This window comes from Choloepus didactylus, chromosome 25 (assembly GCF_015220235.1).
Source record: "Choloepus didactylus isolate mChoDid1 chromosome 25, mChoDid1.pri, whole genome shotgun sequence".
In the NCBI taxonomy this organism is placed as follows: Eukaryota; Metazoa; Chordata; class Mammalia; order Pilosa; family Megalonychidae; genus Choloepus; species Choloepus didactylus.
Window position 1 is genome coordinate 10,216,035 of NC_051331.1, and position 12,839 is coordinate 10,228,873.

Here is a 12,839-nt window from a genome sequence, read left to right on the forward strand (position 1 = left end):
AATCTCTCTGCCACTGAAGCTTATTTCATTTCCTTTCACATCCCCCTTTTGGTCAAGAAGATGTTCTCCGTCCCACGATGCCGGGTCTACATTCCTCCCCGGGAGTCATATTCCACGTTGCCAGGGAGATTCACTCCCCTGGGTGTCTGATCCCACATAGGGGGGAGGGCAGTGATTTCACCTTTCAAGTTGGCTTAGCCAGAGAGACAGGGCCACATCTGAGCAACAAAGAGGCATTCAGGAGGAGACTCTTAGGCACAAATATAGGGAGGCCTAGCCTCTCCTTTGCAGCAACCGTCTTCCCAAGGGTAAAACTTATGGTAGAGGGCTCAACCCATCAAACCACCAGTCCCCTATGTCTGTGGTCATGTTAGCAACCATGGAGGTGGGGTAGGCGAATACCGCTGCATTCTCCACAGGCTCCTCAAGGGGGCACTACATCTTTTTTTTTTCCTTGTTTTTCTTTTTTTTTTTTTTTTTTTAACTTTCCCTTCTTTTTTAAATCAACTGTATGAAAAAAAAAGTTAAAAAGAAAACAAACATACAATAAAAGAACATTTCAAAGAGACCATAACAAGGGAGTAAGAAAAAGACAACTAACCTAAGATAACTGCTTAACTTCCAACATGTTCCTACTTTACCCCAAGAAAGTTACCTAATATAGCAACATTTCTGTGAACTTGTTCCTACTATATCCATCAGAAATTAACAGACCATAGTCATTCTTGGGCATCCCCAGAACGTTAAATAGCTTATCTGTTCTTCTTGGATTATTGTTCCCCCTTCCTTAATTGCTCTCTACTGCTAGTTCCCCTACATTATACATTATAAACCATTTGTTTTACATTTTTCAAAGTTCACATTAGTGGTAGCATATAATATTTCTCTTTTTGTGCCTGGCTAATTTCGCTTCGCATTATGTCTTCAAGGTTCATCCATGTTGTCATATGTTTCACCAGATCGTTCCTTCTTACTGCTGCGTAGTATTCCATCGTGTGTATATACCACATTTTATTTATCCACTCATCTGTTGAAGGACATTTGGGTTGTTTCCATCTCTTGGCAATTGTGAATAATGCTGCTATGAACATTGTCGTGCAGATATCTGTTCGTGTCACTGCTTTCCGATCTTCCGGGTATATACCGAGAAGTGCAATCGCTGGATCGAATGGTAGCTCTATATCTAGTTTTCTAAGGAACTGCCAGACTGACTTCCAGAGTGGCTGAACCATTATACAGTCCCACCAACAATGAATAAGAGTTCCAATTTCTCCACATCCCCTCCAGCATTTGTAGTTTCCTGTTTGTTTAATGGCAGCCATTCTAACCGGTGTTAGATGGTATCTCATTGTGGTCTTAATTTGCATCTCTCTAATAGCTAGTGAAGCTGAACATTTTTTCATGTGTTTCTTGGCCATTTGTATTTCCTCTTCAGAGAACTGTCTTTTCATATCTTTTGCCCATTTTATAATTGGGCTGTCTGTACTATTGTCATTAAGTTGTAGGATTTCTTTGTATATGCAAGATATCAGTCTTTTGTCAGATACATGGTTTCCAAAAATTTTTTCCCATTGAGTTGGCTGCCTCTTTACCTTTTTGAGAAATTCCTTTGAGGTGCAGAAACTTCTAAGCTTGAGGAGTTCCCATTTATTTATTTTCTCTTTTGTTGCTTGTGCTTTGGGTGTAAAGTCTAGGAAGTGGCCGCTTAATACAAGGTCTTGAAGATGTTTTCCTACATTGTCTACTAGGAGTTTTCTGGTACTTTCTTTTATATTGAGATCTTTGGTCCATTTTGAGTTAATTTTTGTGTAGGGGGTGAGGTAGGGGTCCTCTTTCATTCTTTTGGATATGGATATCCAACTCTCCCAGCCCCATTCGTTGAAAAGACAATTATGGCTCAGTTCAGTGACTTTGGGGGCCTTATCAAAGATCAGTCGGCCATAGATCTGAGGGTCTATCTCTGAATTCTCAATTCGATTCCATTGATCTATATGTCTATCTTTGTGCCAGTACCATGCTGTTTTGGCAACTGTGGCTTTATAATAAGCTTCAAAGTCAGGGAGTGAAAGTCCTCCCACTTCGTTTTTCTTTTTTAGAGTGTCTTTAGCAATTCGAGGCATCTTCCCTTTCCAAATAAATTTGATAACTAGCTTTTCCAAGTCTGCAAAGTAGGTCGTTGGAATTTTGATTGGGATTGCATTGAATCTATAGATGAGTTTGGGTAGAATTGACATCTTAATGACATTCAGCCTTCCTATCCATGAACATGGAATATTTTTCCATCTTTTAAGGTCCCTTCTATTTCTTTTAGTAGAGTTATGTAGTTTTCTTTGTATAGGTCTTTTACATCTTTGGTTAAGTTTATTCCTAGGTACTTGATTTTTTTAGTTGCTATTGAAAATGGTATCTTTTTCTTGAGTGTCTCTTCAGTTTGTTCATTTCTAGCATATAGAAACATTACTGACTTATGTGCATTAATCTTGTATCCCGCTACTTTGCTAAATTTGTTTATTAGCTCTAGTAGGTGTATCGTTGATTTCTCAGGGTTTTCTAGATATAAGACCATATCATCTGCAAAGAATAACAGTTTTACTTCTTCTTCTCCAATTTGGATGCCTTTTATTTCTTTGTCTTGCCGGATTGCCCTGGCTAGCACCTTGAGCACAATGTTGAATAACAGTGGTGACAGTGGGCATCCTTGTGTTGTTCCTGATCTTAGAGGGAAGGCTTTCAGTCTCTCACCATTGAGTACTATGCTGGCTGTGGGTTTTTCATATATGCTCTGTATCATGTTGAGGAAGTTTCCTTCAATTCCTACCTTTTGAAGTGTTTTTATCAAAAAGGGATGTTGGATTTTGTCAAATGCTTTTTCAGCATCTATTGAGATGATCAATTGATTTTTCCCTTTTGAGTTTTTAACGTGTTGTAATACATTGATTGATTTTCTTATGTTGAACCATCCTTGCATGCCTGGAATGAACCCCACTTGGTCATGGTGTATGATTTTTTTAATGTGTCTTTGGATTCGATTTGCAAGTATTTTGTTCAGGATTTTTGCATCTATATTCATTAGGAAGATTGGCTGGTAGTTTTCCTTTTTTGTAGCATCTTTGCCTGGTTTTGGTATTAGATTGATTTTAGCTTCATAAAATGAGTTAGGTAATGTTCCATTTTTTTCAATGTTTTGAAAGAGTTTGAGTAAGATTGGTGTCAGTTCTTTCTGGAAAGTTTGGTAGAATTCCCCTGTGAAGCCATCTGGCCCTGGGCATTTATTTGTGGGAAGATTTTTGATGACTGATTGGATCTCTTTGCTTGTGATGGGTTGGTTGAGGTCTTCTATTTCTTCTCTGGTCAGTCTCGGTTGTTCATATGTTTCCAGGAAATTGTCCATTTCCTCTACATTATCCAGTTTGTTGCCATACAGTTGTTCATAATGTCCTCTTATAATTTTTTAATTTCTTCAGGATCTGCAGTTATGTCACCTTTTTCATTCATTATTTTGTTTATATGGGTCTTCTCTCTTTTTGATTTTGTCAGTCTAGCCAGGGGCTTGTCAATCCTGTTGATCTTCTCAAAGAACCAACTTTTGGTGCTATTTATCCTCTCTATTGTTTTTTTGTTCTCTATGTCATTTATTTCTGCTTTAATCCTTGTTATTTCTTTTCTTCTACTTGGTTTAGGATTGGTTTGCTGTTCATTTTCTAGCTTCTTCAGTTGATCCATTAGTTCTTTGATTTTGGCTCTTTCTTCCTTTTTAATATATGCGTTTAGTGCTATAAATTTCCCCCTCAGCACTGCTTTTGCTGCATCCCATAGGTTTTGGTATGTTGTGTTGTCATTTTCATTCGTCTCTATATATTTAGCAATTTCTCTTGCTATTTCTTCTTTAACCCAGTGATTGTTTAGGAGTGTGTTGTTTAACCTCCAGGTATTTGTGAATTTTCTAAGTCTCTGATGGTTATTGACTTCTAATTGTATTCCATTGTGGTAAGAGAATGTGCTTTGAATAATTTCAATCTTTTTAAATTTAGTGAGGCTTGTTTTATGTCCCAGCATATGATCTATTCTGGAGAAAGTTCCATGAGCACTAGAAAAGTATGTGTATCCTGGTGATTTGGGATGTAATGTCCTGTATATGTCTGTTAAATCTAATTCATTTATCAGATTGTTTAGGTTTTCAATTTCCTTATTGGTCTTCTGTCTGGTTGATCTATCTAGAGGAGAGAGTGATGTGTTGAAGTCTCCCACAATTATTGTGGAAACATCAATTGCTTCCTTTAGTTTTGCCAGTGTTTCTCTCATGTATTTTGTGGCACCTTGATTGGGTGCATAGACATTTACGATTGTTATTTCTTCTTGCTGAATTGCCCCTTTTATTAGTATGTAGTGGCCTTCTTTGTCTCTCATAACATCCCTGCATTTGAAGTCTATTTTATCTGAGATTAATATTGCTACACCTGCTTTCTTTTGGCTGTAGCTTGCATGAAATATTTTTTCCGTCCTTTCACTTTCAGTTTCTTTGTGTCCCTGTGTCTAAGATGAGTCTCTTGTATGCAACATATTGATGGTTCGTTTTTTTTGATCCATTCTGTGAATCTATATCTTTTAATTGGGGAGTTTAATCCATTTACATTAAACGTTAAAACCGTGAAGGCATTTCTTGAATCGGCCATCTTATCCTTTGGTTTATGTTTGCCATATTTTTCCCTCTCTCTATTAATATCCTTTATTGTACCCATACCGAATCTCTTTAGTACTGAACCTTTCTCCAAGTCTCTCTGTCCTGTCTTTGTTTCTCTGTCTGTAGGGCTCCCTTTAGTACCTCCAGTAGGGCAGGTCTCTTGTTAGCAAATTCTCTCAGCATTTGTTTGTCTGTGAAAAATTTAAGCTCTCCCTCAAATTTGAAGGAGAGCTTTGCTGGATAAAGTATTCTTGGCTGGAAATTTTTCTCACTCAGAATTTTAAATATATCATGCCACTGCCTTCTCGCCTCCATGGTGGCTGCTGAGTAGTCACTACTTAGTCTGATGCTGTTTCCTTTGTATGTGGTGAATTGCTTTTCTCTTGCTGCTTTCAGAACTTGCTCCTTCTCTTCTGTGTTTGACAGTGTGATCAGTATATGTCTCGGAGTGGGTTTATTTGGATTTATTCTATTTGGGGTTCGCTGAGCATTTATTATTTGTGTATTTATGTTGTTTAGAAGATTTGGGAAGTTTTCCCCAAGAATTTCTTTGAATACTCTTCCTAGACCTTTACCCTTTTCTTCCCCTTCTGGGACACCAATGAGTCTTATATTTGGATGTTTCATATTATCTATCATATCCCTGAGGTCCATTTTGATTTTTTCAATTTTTTTCCCATTCTTTCTTTTATGGTTTCATTTTCCATTCTGTCATCTTCCAGGTCACTGATTCGTTGTTCAACTTCCTCTAGTCTTGTACTATGAGTGTCCAGAATCTTTTTAATTTGGTCAACAGTTTCTTTAATTTCCATAAGATCATCCAATTTTTTATTTAGTCTTGCAATGTCTTCTTTATGCTCTTCTAGAGTCTTCTTGATTTCCTTCATATCCCGTACTATGGTCTCATTGTTCATCTTTAGTTCTTTGAGTAGCTGCTCTAGGTGCTGTGTCTCTTCTGGTCTTTTGATTTGGGTGCCTGGGCTTGGGTTATCCATATCGTCTGTTTTTTTCATATGCTTTATAATTTTCTGTTGTTTTTGGCCTCGTGGCATTTGCTGAACTTGATAGGGTTCTTTTAGGGTTTGTAGACCTGTTGAAGTCCTTATCTCTAATTTATCAGATCTACAACTTCGTGGAGTACACTTTCTCTAACTAACCAGCAGGTGGCGTCCACGAGCCACCTGTTCTCCACGAGCCAGTTCTCCCCTGCTTAGCCTTTTTGGTGAGTGGGGGAGTGAGTCTTGTGGAGCCCAATTGGTGTACCAAGCTTGCGTGTGTAGTTGGTGTTGCCTGCCCTGTATGTGGGGCGTGTTTCTGGGCAGTCGGGGAGGGGGGGTGGCCCTAACAATCAAATCTCCCTGATGATCCTAGAGTTTTAAAGCTGCTGCAATAGTCTAATCCTTCAGTTCAGTCCTGCCACAGTTTGTCTCTGCCACTGACCCACAAGTCTTTGGTATTGGCGTATGGCTCCTGAGACTTGCAAGTTGGCCCCTCTTCCAGGCTGTGCACCCCGGGTCCTCTGTTGAGGGATGACTGTGCTATGTCACAGGTGAGTGCCGTCCCTCCAGGGCAGTTCTGGGCTGCTGGGCTGTGTAGGGAGGCTCCCAGTCTGCTGAAATGATGGCTGAATGAGGCTTTGTTAATTCACACTGCTCCACCTTCCCAGCTCTTGGACAATCAGCTGAGGTTGCAGGGAAGGCTAATGTCCATGCCCAGTTTTGTGGTGTGTGCCTGTTATTTGAAGCACTTCCGTCACACTGGGTTGTCTGGGGCAGCTCTGGGCTATGGGGCTGGCAATGGGCAGGAGTGTTTCCTGTCCACCAGGATGGTGGCTGTGAGCGGACACCCCCCTTTTCTTGGGAAGTTGTGGTGTTTAGTGAATTTTCTCAGCCACTGGATTATTGCCTTTTGTCTCAGAGCTCTCTTAGTTCTGCTCTTGACTTGACGTGCCCAAATTGCAATTCTTTGAAGCTTTCTGTATTGGGCTTCTTAGAGTAATTGTTTTAGAAAAAGAAAAAGGGATTAAAAAAAAAAAAAAAAGGGCCCTCCTCAGAGATCTAATGGGTTATTGAAATGCTAATAGACAAAGCAACCAGGGCCATTAAGGAAAGGTCCACAGGGCAGAGAGATCAGCTTTTCTTCAGGATTTGCATATGCGCCTCAAGGCCTGAGCTCCGTCCTTCCCCTTTCTGTGTTCACCAGAACTCCAAAAATCCTCTGCTTTTATTTTGGAGTTTTTCGTGTTTTTTTGTTTTTTTTTCTATGCCTGTCTCCTCTCTGCTGGGCTGGCTCGTCTCAGATTCTCTGGTGTCTGGTCTCAGTCTATCTATGGTTGGAGTATGGATCAGTAGAATGAGTTTCCGAGAAGGGCTACCACTGCAGTTCTCCCTTCTCCTTCCCGGAGCTGGCAGCCCCTCCTCCCACAGGACAGCCTGGCAGGGAGGGGCGCGGGTCCCCTGGCCGCAAATCTTACATATTTTGCTGATCTCAGCAGTTCGACATTTTCATGAGTGTTGTATGAAGTATGCCCAAAGTCAGATTGCTCTGTGGTGTCCAGTCCACGCAGTTCCTGGCTTTCTACCTACTTTCCTGGAGGAGTAACTAAAACTTACAGCTCACCAGTCTGCCATCTTGCCCTGCCTCTCCCATTTCATCTTAAAATGATCTATACATTCAGTTCAATACCATTCCAAGTGGCAGCAAGTTAATTGATGGATATTGAGAAATTAATTCTAAAGTTTATGTGGAAAGTCAAAACTGCTAGGTTGTCTAAACAATATTGAAGATGAAGAAACACAAAATGGCAGGACCCAATACAACCTGATCTCAAGTCTAGCTATAACAATAAATTTAACAAACTGTGTTGAATTGCTGAAATAGATACATGAACTAACATGTGAGAACTGAAAAGTAGAAACACAAACACCATTAGGGAACTTAGAAATAGAACCACACAACTACAGTCAACTAATCTTTGACAAAGGAGCAAGAGCAATCCAATGGAAAATGTATGGAATTTTCAGCAATTGCTGCTGAAACAATGGGATGTTCACAGGCAAAACAAAAAGTTATTTAGACAAACATCATATTGATTGCACAAAAATTAACTCATTAGGAATCCTGCACTTAAAACCAAAATTCAAAGTATAATACTTCTAGAAGAAAATATACAGGAAAATCTAGTGGGTCAGTTTGTTGATTTGTTTTTGCTATAGCATGGAAATTGTGACACAGGAGTGAAGAAAATTTATAAGCTGGACTTTATTGAAATATAAAACTTCTCCTCTGTGAAAGATGTTAATAAGGAATAAAAATGAAACCCAGAAAATCCTGATCTAAGATGGCAGCATAGAGAGGAGTGGAAGCTAAGTAGTCCCCCTGGAACAACTGAAAAAAGAAAAAAAAAAACAGAAACAACTAGTAAATAATCCAGAATAACTGCAGGAGGTCCGACGTGAACATCCAATCATCATACACCAACCTGAATTGGGAGGAATGCCCGAGATCACAGCACAAAATCTGTAAGAACTGAGGATCCAAATTGGGAGACCCCTCCCCCATAGCCCAAGTTACAAAGCCTCATGGGGCCAGAGAGAAGCTTTCTCCCAGTGAGTGAATATAGCTCAGCTGAGCTCCAACTGGGGTTTTAATTAGTGAGTGTGAACTGCTCACTACAAGGTGCAAATCCCCAACAAGTAGACAGAGGCTTTGGGTGAAGACTAACCTTGGAAAGCCGGAGGGTCTCCTCAGACAAGCTCTGTTCCTTTTTCAACTCAGTGGAGAAAGCCTCAGTCATTTTGAATTCCCAGTTCTGTGACCCAGACAAGGGTGTGGCACAGGCAGAGACAGACCATTGAAATGCTAATGACCTCCCCCTAAGGCATCCATCTTCTCTAAAGAGGAAAGGGGTGGGGCCCAGCTTTACTGCCTGCCTTTCATTCAGAATTTACACCAGTCAAGAATTATAGGTTAATCTTTGCATCAGGCAGACAGCATCCCTGCACAGCCTGGCGGCCCAGGGCTTAGCTTGAGGGAAAACGTGCATAGCATTCCCTCAGCAGAGGTCCTGGAAGATCACAGCTGAGAAGGGAGGCCCACTTGGAAAACCCGGGGATGCTATGTCAATGCCAGTGGTATGTGGGTCAGTGACAGAAAATCTGGGGCAAAACTGAAATGAATGCTTAAACTCTTGCAGCAGCCTTGAATCTCTGGGACCCTGGGGGATTAGAATATTAAAACTGCCCTTCCTCCCTGGTCAACCATACACACACTCCACATTCAGGACAGATGGCTCCAGCAACACACCCAAACTGAGCTCTCCAACTGAACCCCACAAGAATCATTTCCCCACACACCACACAGACAGAGTTGGGGAGAACTGACTGGAGGCATATAGGTGACTTGCAGACACCATCTGCTGGTTAGTTAGAGAAAGTGTATGCCAACAAATTATGTCTCTGAAAAATTAGATCGGTATCTTTTTTTTACAACTTGAAAGAAACCTATCAAGCAAAGCAAATGCCAAGAGGCCAAAAACAACAGAAAACCTTAATGCATATAATAAAACCAGACAATATGGAGAATCCAACTCCAAACTCCCAAATCAAAATATCAGAAGAAACACAGTATATAGCAAAATTAAACAAAGAACTACAATCGAGGACTGAAAACATGGCAAAGGATTTAAAGGACATCAAGAAGACCATGGCCCAGGATATAAGCTACATAAAGAAGACCCTAGCAGAGCATAAAGAAGACATTGGAAGAGTAAATAAAAAAATAGAAGATCTCATGGAAATAAAAGAAACTGTTAGCCTATTTAAAAAGACTCTGGGTATTCACAATACAAGATTAGAGGAAGTTGAACAACGTCTCAGTGTCCTAGAAGTCCACAGAACAGAAAATGAAAGAACAAAAGAAAGAATGGAGAAAAAAATTGAAAAAATCAAAATGGATCTCAGGGTTACGATAGATAAAATACAATGTCCAAACTTAAGACTCATTGGTGTCCCAGAAGGGGAAGAGAAGGTTAAAGGTCTAGAAAGAGTATTCAAAGAAATTGTTGGGGAAAACTTCCCCAACCTTCTAAACAATATAAATACAGAAAGTATAAATGCCCAGCGAACTCCAAATAGAATAAATTCAAATAAACCCACTCCGAGACATATTCTGATCAGACTGTCAAATACTGAAGAGAGGGAGCAAGTTCTGAAAGCAGCAAGGGAAAAGCAATTCACCACATACAAAGGAAACAACATAAGACTAAGTAGTGACTACTCAGCTACCACCATGGAGGTGAGAAGGCAGTGGCATGACATATTTAAAATTCTGAGAGAGAAAAACTTCCAACCAAGAATACTTTATCCAGCAAAACTCTCCTTCAAATTCAAGAGAGAGCTTAAATTTTTCACAGACAAACAAATGCTGAGAGACTTTGCCAATAAAAGACCTGCCCTACTTCAGATTCTAAAGGGAGCCCTACCAACAGAGAAACAAAGAAAGCAGAAAGAGATATAGAGAATTTTAACAGACATATATAGTACCTTACATCCCAAAGCACCAGGATGCTCATTTTTCTCTAGTGATCATGGATCTTTCTCCAGAAAGGACCATAAGTTGGGGCATAAAACAAGCCTCAAGAAATTAAAAAAAAAAAAAAAATTTGAATATACTCAAAGAACATTCTCCAACCACAATAGAATACAAATAGAAGTCAATAATTTTTGAACTGTAACTCCACTATTTACTTCCTACATGATATAAATTACACGAACTCTAATGACAAATCAGTGGTTTTGAACTCAGTGTAAAATATGTAATTTTAGACAACTATATAAAGGTGGGGGAATGGAGGAGTATAGGAACATAGTTTATGTGTCCTATTGAAGTGATGGTGGTATCAAAAAAAAAAAAACAAGATTCCTATGGATTTAAGAGGTTAATTTTAACCCCCACAGCAAACACAAAGAAATTATCAGAGAATATAACCATAGAGATGAAATGTAGAGTTTGGGTTAAGAGAAATGGGGGAAGGGGCAATGGGGAGTTAAGAAATGAGTGTGGAGTTGCTGTTTGAGGTGGATGGAAATTTCTAGTAATGGATGGTTGGAAAGAGCATTACAACATTCTAAATGTTATAAATCCCACTAATGGAAGGCTAGGGAGGGGGAGAAATGGGAAGATTTAGGCAGTATATATGTTTCCACAACTGAAAAAAAAAAAAGTCTAAATAGATGATGATTGAATGCCAAGGATGAACTTGGATGGGACTGGAGGATAGAGGACAGATGGCTTAAAGGGACACAGTTGAGACATAAGGTAAAGGAAATATAGAATGCAAGCTTTGTATCATTGTTGAATCTCTTGTACTTCATAGCTGTGCTTAATGGGATTGCATAAAAGAATGTTCTTGTTCATGGGAAGTGTATATGTGAATTATACTGTATGTTCAAGGATGCATGCAGCTAGCTCTCATATATTCAGAAGACAGAGCAATAGATGATGGATGATAGGGAGGGAAAGAAATAGCAATGTGACAGCATGTTAAAGTTGGTTGATTGAGCTACTGGGGGAGGGGTGTCAGGGTATGATGGAATTCTTTGTATGGGGTTAGTATTGTTTTTGCAACTGTTCCTATAACTTTGAATTTATTTCAAAATAAATAAAAATAAAATTAAAAAAAATGAAACCCAGAGCTTTGGAGAAAATATTTGCAAAACATGTATCTGATAAATGATTTGCATCCAAATATACAAAGAGTTCTTAAACCCAAATTTTAAATGGGAAAAAATATGAACAGAAACTATATAGAGAAGATATAGTGTTGTCAAATAAGCATTCAAAAATATGCTCATCATTAATTGTCATTAGAAAATTTCAAAATTTAAACCACAATTATTAATCATGGCACACTTATTAGAATACCTAAAAACCTAAACACTGACTATGCTAATAGAGGGAGAAAATGGGGTACAATAAGTACTCTCATTCTTTGGTAGTAGGAATACAAAATGGTGCAGTAAAAAGTCAGTTTGGCAGTCTTATAAAATAAGCATAGATTTGCCATCAAATCCAGCAATTGTGCTCTTGGTATGGAGATGATTTGAAAATATATGTCCCCACAAAAAACTGCACATGAATGTTTATAGCATTTTAATTATAATCTTCAAAATCTGAAAGCAACAAAATGTCCTTCAGTAGGTGAATGGATAAACACACTCATATCTATACAAAGGAACATTATTCAGATACAAAAAGAAATGCTCCATCCAGCTACAAAATTCATGGATGTATCTTAAATGGTTGTTGGTAATTGATAAAAAGGAGTCTAAATATGCTGCATAAAATTTACTTTCAATTAAATGAATTTCTTAAATTGGAAAACAATAGAGACAGTAGAATGACCACTGGTTGCCAAGGGATGGGGATAGGAGAGGAGCTTTAAATAGGTGAAACAGAGCAGTGAAACTACTGTGTAATTCTGTAGTTACAGACACATAAATTTATGCATTTGTTAAAACACATTGAGCTTTAAAACACAAAAAGGAACCTTAATATAAGTAATAAAAGTTTCATTTATAAGATCAAGGAAATGTCTGGATGGAATGCAAATTTTGCAAAACAATACAACTGTCTTACAAAACTGTGAAACACTCATATGAGGGAATCAGTGGAAGAGGTCCTAAAATAGTAATATTGGATATGAATGGGGTTTGGAAAATGAAGGCAACAGAAACTCTAAGTACTGAACACAAGTGGATAATTTTTATCCCACCAGGGTGTGGGTTATCAATTCTATTCCTTCTATATATGTGTCCTGGAATAAAGCAATTAAGTAGAAAGATGGAAGATGAGGGGAATATTTTTCTCATTTTAGCACTGGAGGTTACTCATAAGCAAGGGGAGGAAGCTAGACTATTCTATGTGGTGATGGTTTAGTGTTAGACACATCAGCATGAACTCATGAGAAGTTTAGTATAGATACAGAGGATTACATATAGAAATATTTATATTTATCCATAGTTGCACAGGTTAGCACATGCACATATATTTTCTTACTTCTCTGTGGTGAGGGACTAGAAGCACCAGTAGCAAGGAGCACAAATACTGTCCAGACCCTGATTTTTAAAGCATTCCAAACACAAAGTTCCAGGGAGAA

At 38.7% G+C, this 12,839-nt stretch overlaps 1 protein-coding gene across 3 annotated transcripts in view; it reads right to left on the reverse strand.

Annotated features, from left to right (window-relative positions):
* LOC119520537 (zinc finger protein 596-like) overlaps positions 1-12,839 on the reverse strand; it is an 803,197-nt gene that overhangs the window by 692,237 nt on the left and 98,121 nt on the right. The gene's annotated exons all lie outside the window — the stretch shown is intronic.